This window comes from Setaria italica, chromosome IV (assembly GCF_000263155.2).
Source record: "Setaria italica strain Yugu1 chromosome IV, Setaria_italica_v2.0, whole genome shotgun sequence".
In the NCBI taxonomy this organism is placed as follows: domain Eukaryota; kingdom Viridiplantae; phylum Streptophyta; class Magnoliopsida; order Poales; family Poaceae; genus Setaria; species Setaria italica.
Window position 1 is genome coordinate 6257395 of NC_028453.1, and position 8237 is coordinate 6265631.

Genomic DNA, 8237 nt, shown 5'->3' on the forward strand with positions numbered 1-8237 from the left:
CCTTAATGCCTATGGGGCATGCATATTAGTGATGATGGAGATCTTCTTGGATTTAGTTTCAATGCCTCGGTGACCAATGATGAACCCTAGTAGTTTCCCAGAAGGCACGCCGAAGACGCACTTTGTCGGGTTGAGCTTCCACCGGAACATTCGCAGACTTGCGAAAGTTTCTTCTAGATCCGCAATCAGGTCGTCAGGATTTCTAGTCTTTACGACCACGTCGTCCATGTAAGCCTCCACATTGCGGTGTAGTTGTTTCTTGAAGCACTCTTGGATAGCCCGTTGATACATTGTGCTGGCGTTCTTCAACTCGAAAGATATTGTTGTGTAGTAAAAAGCTCGGTATGGGATGATGAACACGGTCTTGATTTGGTCTTCCTCCTTGAGAGCTATCTGGTGATACCCTGAGTAGCAATTGAGGAAACAAAGGAGGGCACATTCAGTTGTGGAGTCAATGACTTGATCAAACCTAGGGAGCCCGAAGGGATCCTTTGGACAGTGCTTGTTGAGGTCTGTGTAGTCGACGCACATCCTCCATTCATTGTTGTTTTTCTTTCACACCAGGACGGGATTAGCGAGCAACTCTAGATGATAGACTTCTTTTATGGAGCCCGCCGCGAGTAGTTTGGTCAGCTCTTTCTTGATGGCTTCCCTTCTGTCTTGGGCAAATTATCGTAGGCATTACCTTTTTGGTGTAGCTTTTGGATTTACGTTGAGTGAGTGCTCAATCATCTCCATGGGCACCCCCGACATATCTGCTGGTTTCCTCGCGAAGATGTCTCGGTTGGCCTAGACGAAGCTGACGAGTGCGCTTTCCTATTTAGGATCTAGCCCTGTGCCAATCAAGGCTATCTTGGAGCTATCACCAGTCTCAATGTCAATAGCTTTGATGTGTACTTCACTTGCCGGCTTGACCTTGGTTGCCCCCGACTTCTTTTCTGGAATCTTGAGCTCTGACGGGGATAGCTTCTTGGATGCGGCGAAGACTTGCATCATCGAGTTTGGTACTTGAGTAGTTGCTGCTAGCTCTACAACTTCTGTGTCGCAGTCGTACGACATCTTCAAGTCTCCATGTAAGGAGAGTACTCCCTTGGGTCCTGGCATCTTGAGTACTAAGTACGCGTAGTGTGGAATGACCATGAATTTGGTCAATGCTAGTCTTTCGAGGATGGCGTGGTATGATGTTTTGAAGTCCGCCACCTCGAACCGGATGTATTCTATCTGGTAGTGTTCTTTGGTCCCAAAGGTAACTGGCAAAACCACCTATCTGAGGGGTACAACCGCGTTGCCCGGGACAATCCCACATAATGGAGAGTTTGTTGGGGTGAGCATATCGGTGACATCAAGGCCCATCTTCTTCAGTGTCTTGGCGAACATGACGTTTAGACCGCTGCCGCCATCGATGAGTACTTTGGTAAGGTTGGAGCCAGCGACAACCGAGTCCAAGATGAGGGGATACCATCCTGGATTTAAGAAACTAGTCCATTGGTCCTTCTTGGAGAAAGGTAATTGGCACCTCGGACCATTGAGGAATATTGGCATTGCAGGTTCAATAGACATTATTTCTTGAAGAGTGAGTTTCTAGGACCACTTAGTAGCAGTACCCGGGGTTCCGCTGAAGGTGATGTTGACGGTGTTGGATGGGTTCCAAAACTTGCCATTGCCACTATCGTCTTCGTCTTCCTTGGCCTTGCCCTTGTCTTTAGTGCTAGATGGCTCCGGTAGGTCCTTCATGACTCTGCGTAGACTGAAACAATCTAACGCAGAGTGCTTGTGGTATGGGTTCCATGGGCACTATTTCTTTAGGAGCTCGTTGAACGAGGGCCTATCTTGGTTCTTGCCACCACCTTTCTTGGACGACTACGAGATTTCGGTTCTAACATCCTGAGTAGTTATTTCGGACATCATTGTTGGGATGATCGTTGCAGTTCTTGTCGTTGCGTTGGCTATTGTTCTGATTGTTGTTGTTTTGGCCCCTTGTTGCGGTTGGACTTAAACCTTTCGATCTCCTTATCTTCTTCACCTGCCAACGCTTGTGCCATAATCTTGAGAGATTTGACATCAGCGGGTTGTCTTCTGTCGAAGTCTTGAAACATCCGGCGATCGCGGAGGCCGTTCTGGAAGCAGTCGATGCTGTCGCGCTCCATGATATCCACGATTGTGATCTTCTTGTTGAAGAAATGACGTAAGTAGCTCCGCAGGGTCTTGTTTTCTTGTTGCTTGACCTGGAACAAGTCAATCCTGTAGCCAGGACGCTGTATTACCCCCGCATAGTTGTTGGTGAACGCCACCTTGAGGTCCTTCCACGAGTCGATGGAGTTCTTGTCCAATGACTCGAGCCATGTGAGTGGCACCACCTCCATGCAGATGGGGAAGTAGACGACTTTGGTGTCGTCATTTCCCCCAGCTGATTGTACTGACAGCGAGTAGCACCGAAGTCATTGGACTAGGTCTTGCTTGCCATCGTACTTGGTGATGCCCGGGCTTTTGAACTTTTTGGGTAGAGTTGTCCTCCTCACGCATCTGGAGAAGGCAGGGAACCCGTCAATATCATCTCCTGGGTGTTCGACTTCTTGCTCGCGCTCGCGGTGCCATCCATCGATGATGGTACGGGCATCACGGCTGTCATTGATCTTGTTGCGGAGGTCTCCTACTGGGCATTCAGGCTATAGGTTAGCCCCACGGTGGCCACAGCCTCCCGAGTGTCCTACCTGACTACCTTTAGCTCCAGCTTGGCTTGGTCTGGTGCCTCTAGGTTGACTTGGTCTGGACGGAGGGCCTCTATGGCTGCTGTCATATTGACTTTGCTGGGATGCGGAGCGTTCAACTGACTGTATTGAATTTTGCTGATCGAGTTGTTCATCCGCGAGTTCCGCCAGTTCAGCCCAATGTCAAGTGCACTTGTTCTAGGGCATCGCGCAAGTGATGAGATCAATAGATGCGACGGTAGCCAGGGGAGTACGATGATGACGCATTTGCACTGCTTCAAAGGCGTTATCCATGTTCTGGATTGGTAGGTCCGCTGCAAGGCGGCGGCGGTGCTCTGCTCTTGTCATGTTTCTTGCTCATCGTCAAGTTCTTTGAGCTTCGGTCTCTTCTCCAACAACGTTGGCGGTGAGCTCATCCTGCGAGACGTCATCTTGGTGACGCTCATGTCGTGGATTTCTATCCTGTCGCTCTTCTTCTTCGTCCTCTTGTCCAGCAACAACGGCGAAGAGTTCTCACTCTGGAGAGTAGCTTCCCGAGCTTGAAGTGATGACCTCCGTGGTGCCGCCTTCCTCGTAGATGGGCGACAAAGGAGCTCCCTCCTGGTATGGGAGAGTGTCGAGGTAGGCGATGAGGCGCGAATCGTCATCCTTGGCAAGAGTGGGTGGCTTCATTTTGGACCAGTAGACGAATCTGTCTTGGGGAGTTGATGTGATTACCAGGCCCTGCTGCGAACCTGATAAAGGAGTCTCCTCGTCTGTATCCGAGTAGTAGTCGAGCTCCTCGATCATATCCGTATCGGATTGTGATCTGGACAGGACCGCCTGATAGACAGTGGTCGCGTTGCGGAGTCCGAACGGGATTCGACTCTGGTGGTAATCTGACTCGCACGATGGCTTATGTGCCAGCTCATGAAAATCAATTCGGCTGACGGAAGAAGTCGAGTTGTACTCGGACTCATCCCCCCATCCTCTAACTAGGTCAGAAATTGAAAATTCGTCGAAATTCTCGACGTGATCCTCCATATCATGGGTTGTCTCCCCAAAGTATCGCTTCACCATGTGCAGCTCCTTCGTAGCAATTCTCCATTGTTCTTCCCACATCCTTGCTTCCTCTTTAACTTTTTCCTTCCTTTTCATCAGCTTCACCAAAATACCTTTAGTCCTAGAATCCCATTCAGGATGAACCCACTTAAACACCGCGCATTTCTCCCCTTCACGCTGCAAACACTGATTACGTTCATACAATTCGCCATTTACAACACTAACTTCAAGAGTACAAGCAAGGTTTATTATAATTGAAACAAGTTATTGTTTACCTCGCAGCAGGATGCATACTGGTGCCCAGGTTTGTCAAATGTCCAATCCTACCTCACTTGGAGAGCATACCCATGCTCGCACTTGTTTTCAGGATCCACAACAATAACATCACGGTCAGGAGACCCCGATCTATTGCCACCAATGACTCCAAGCACCTCTAGAAGTTAGTAAAATATAAGAACCTATCAAACTAACTGCATCACTAAAGTCATCATAACTTGAAATCAATGTTTAGTTTTGCACTTCATAAACTATAGTCTATCAACTTCTAACACCAATCGAAATGCAAATCTAAGGGTATGATGAAATCAGAATCTAGTATCTTCAACCCAGATCCCCAAATCCAGAAATCCCCTTCCCTAGGACGATAGGGGAAAGTAGCGGCACAAAACAGGGGACTGACCTGATCGTAGCTCCTCCTCCTCCCGTCACCGCTAGGATGCGCCATTCCTGCCGCGGGCCTTTGCAGATATGCGCACCGACGCTCTTATCCTTGCCACAGCCAACAGGAGCGTGGTGCCGGTGAGTCTCTTGTAGTAGTGTACGCCATGTTGAGAAATGAGAAATATACCCGATTCTTGGGTCTACAACTAGCATGTGGACCACATTTTTAAGTAGCAGAATATATAAAATGTATCCTTCATATAACACACATAGTTTATGTCTTAGTGGTAGTGTTGTCTCAGCCCTTTCTAGAGGTCACAGTTTTGATCCTTGCTATGGACATTCTTTCCTTTTTATTTTCCTTCCCTTTTTTCATCTGACTAACGTAACTTACCAAAACTTCTGTCACCAACTCACCCTAATACCAAAACTTCTACCACCAACTCACCTGAAACTTACATGTGGGACCCGGTTGCGGTAAAGACTCCCCACCCGATTAGTAACAGGTTCGACCCACGGGAGGAGTACATTTTCCTTTTTATTTTACCGCCTATTTATCAGTTTAAACTTACATGTGGGACCCTAGTTTATAATATTTTCGTGGATCTTATATCGTCACAAAACCACTATGTAACAACGAGTGACAATTTCTTTTTAGCTACAGTGGTAACTTTTATGACATTCCATAACTTTGTCACTAAATTGCTCGGATGTGAGACTTTATGATGTTTTCAACCAGAAACATCATAGATCTATGACAGGAACAAATGTGTCATAAAATTCTTGTCATAGATCGTAGTGGTAGCAAAACAATGGTAGTTAATGACATCGTAGTTGATGCTATGTACTTCGGTCATCAGTCAAGGTTTGGTGTTTCTCCTTTCAATATTGGTCTAGCACATAAGATGCTCCTTTAGAAGTTTAGCTGACAGCAGAGAGAGGACTCAGAGAAGTGTACTATGAAGAAATAGGTAAAGATTGTGAACCGGTAATCTATACAAACTGCATGTACAAACAAGACAGTAATTAACTTTTTTTTGTTCCTGCGTGGTAGGATATGGTACATTCATGACATTCCAACGATGCTTGAAATTGATGGAAAATTACTTCAAGGAATGTTTGGAGGGCATTTCGACCTCAGTATAACAACAATGAATGCAATTGTAAGGCTATACCACCAATCAGATGATGGTATGTATGCAAGATGGACTGAGAAGAGATGGAGACACTTCCTACCGGTGGATTTTGCGGTATGTTCCTAGGGTTAAAATTTAGGTAGTGGCTGACAGGGAAAATAAAATTAGGGTATTCTTCATATAAAGTGACCATTGTATGAACATGGATAACATGCAGGTGAATGCTTTCAGAGGAGATGGGTATGTAGCTTCAGAGGAAGTAAAAGAAATGTTTGTGAACTACCACATAACCTACAATGTTGCTGAATGCAGGCTGATAAGCTCTAAAGGAAACATCATAAATCAAGCTTATGGTTGGGAACATTAGTGCACATCTAAAACAAACAAATGCATTCTATTGTTTATTTTGTAGGTGATAGCGCCAGTGCTAATACACTGGCATTGGTGCTTATACGTGTGGGATTTTGAAAGAGAAAGAGTTATAGTATTGGATCCAATGGACATGCCATTTGGGGAACATCATATGGCAAAGAAGCACAAATTGGGTGTCAAGATCATGCATGCTGCTATATACAAGAATCCAAAGAAAGGTACTTCCCGGGTGCATGTGGCAATATGGAATCCTGGGAGGTAGAGTATTTGACAGTTCCTGGTGCACATGGGAACAGGTACATAAATAAATAAATCAATGTGACAAAAAAAGATAACTTAAACTGTATGAATGGAAAGAATGCATCACTATCTAACACTATCTTCTATAATGAAGCAATAACTCTGGATTCTACACAATGTTTTATGCAAGACACTTTGATGGGCAGTACCTAACAAGGATTTTAACACCAGTAAGCTGTTGCACAACATTTCAAATGTAACTAATGTTTATTGTGATAGTAAAATTGATATGAATGTGAACTTTGATGCAGGAGGCTAATCAACTTCAGAAGTGTTGTAACATGTTGTGCCAGCTGCTAACTATGTTTGGAAACATGGGGCAGCCACCTGCAAGTATTATGGAGGCCATGAGCGGCAAGTACTGAAGTATGTAGAACCTGAAGCACGTATTTTGAGCTCTGTGAACAATGCTTGGCTAGTCTCTAAGTATGTATGAATGTGAAGCGTGACATAATTGCTTCTTCGTTAAGTACCATTCTGTAACAGGGCCAGCGATAGACATGCGACCTTTTGCTGTTTTAACAGTGTGTCGTATAGGCCCTCCGAATTGAATCATTTTGCGCTAATGATGCATTCTGGATATCTGTTATTGAATGTGCTCATTTACTCACTTTTTTTTTGCATTAATCTGATGAGAACTTGCCCTCGAGTAGTGTTTTGAGTCAAATGACGGCGAGATTTAACTTACATTCTCGTACTTGGGCTGCTTTCAAGCAACATGGGTCGATCTGCATTCAATAACACATGAAGAAACATTGACTTCTATGGGCCAGGCCCATCTACAGCTCGCCAATAGAGATGAGGTAGCTGAACCAGCGGGTGTCTGCCGAAGAGATAAGGAAGCAGGGGTGGGGCGGTAGCGCCGTGCGGTACGACGGCGTGACCGCGGAGAGGGAAGGCGGCGGCGGCGTAGAAAGAGGGAAGGCGGCAGGGTGCGGCAGGCCGGCGGCGGCGGTGACGTTGAGAGTTGGAAGGCGGCGGGACGCGGCAGGCCGGAGGCGATGACGGCGGCTGCGACAAAGAGAACCTTTGGAAGCGGGGTGTGGCAGGCCGGCGGCGACGGCGGCGACGAGCACGGTGAGCAGAAGGTGGCGAGCCACTGGAGGACGGCGGCGACGAAGAGATTGCGAAGGAAGCGGCAGAAGACATGTTCGGCGAGCACAGCGAGCAGAAGGTGGCGGCCGGCGGCAGGCCACTACGGCGAACGGCGAGCAGGAGGACGGCCGGTGGAGGAGGAGGACAGCAAAGAGTCTGTGGGGCCATGTGAAAGCAATACAGTGTCAAAAAGAAAAATACCAAGTGAATACGAAATAAACAAATGGTCAGCACGAATCTTGACGCGGTAATGGGCGGCCCAGCGGGTGTCCGCTGCATGGCATTTTCCGAAGTGACCCCGGGACGTCGGAACTGTTCCCTTCAGGACTGCATGGCACAGTGCGATCACGTCCGTCTCCAGGCTAGGTAATCCGGGGGCCCCCGTCTCCACAGCATGTACGATTGGTCGAGCTAGCCCGCCAGCTAGGCTTGTCTGCCTCGTGGTCTGTCTCGCTTCAATCAGCTACTGTTTCATTGTCACCACTCAATGCTGACTCGTGTAGCCCACACATGCTCTACCGACTAGCGGGTCTAGCCATAGGCGGAGCTCCCCATACAGCAGCAGGGTGGGGCACCTGCCAGCTAACCGCCGGCGCAAATACCCCCCCCCCCCCCAGCCCCATTGGAGTTGTATGGAAAGGAGTCTATCCTGCTGGCCGCCACGACGTTCCCCCATTATATTCCTCCCTGTCGTATAGGCGGCGTCAGTTCACCCCCTAGGACCTCGTTTTACCTGATGGCCGACACCTGATACTAGCTTATTATGATATAAGTCACTCGACAGTTGGCACGGGGTGATGTTACCAACCGCCCACTAGAGGTGCTGCCACTAATCCATGAAAGAATTTTTCTGACGCAAAAAGGAATGTGAATCGCTAGATGACTCCCTGGCAGACGGGCGACTGGAAGTGGCTTTTTGATGGAG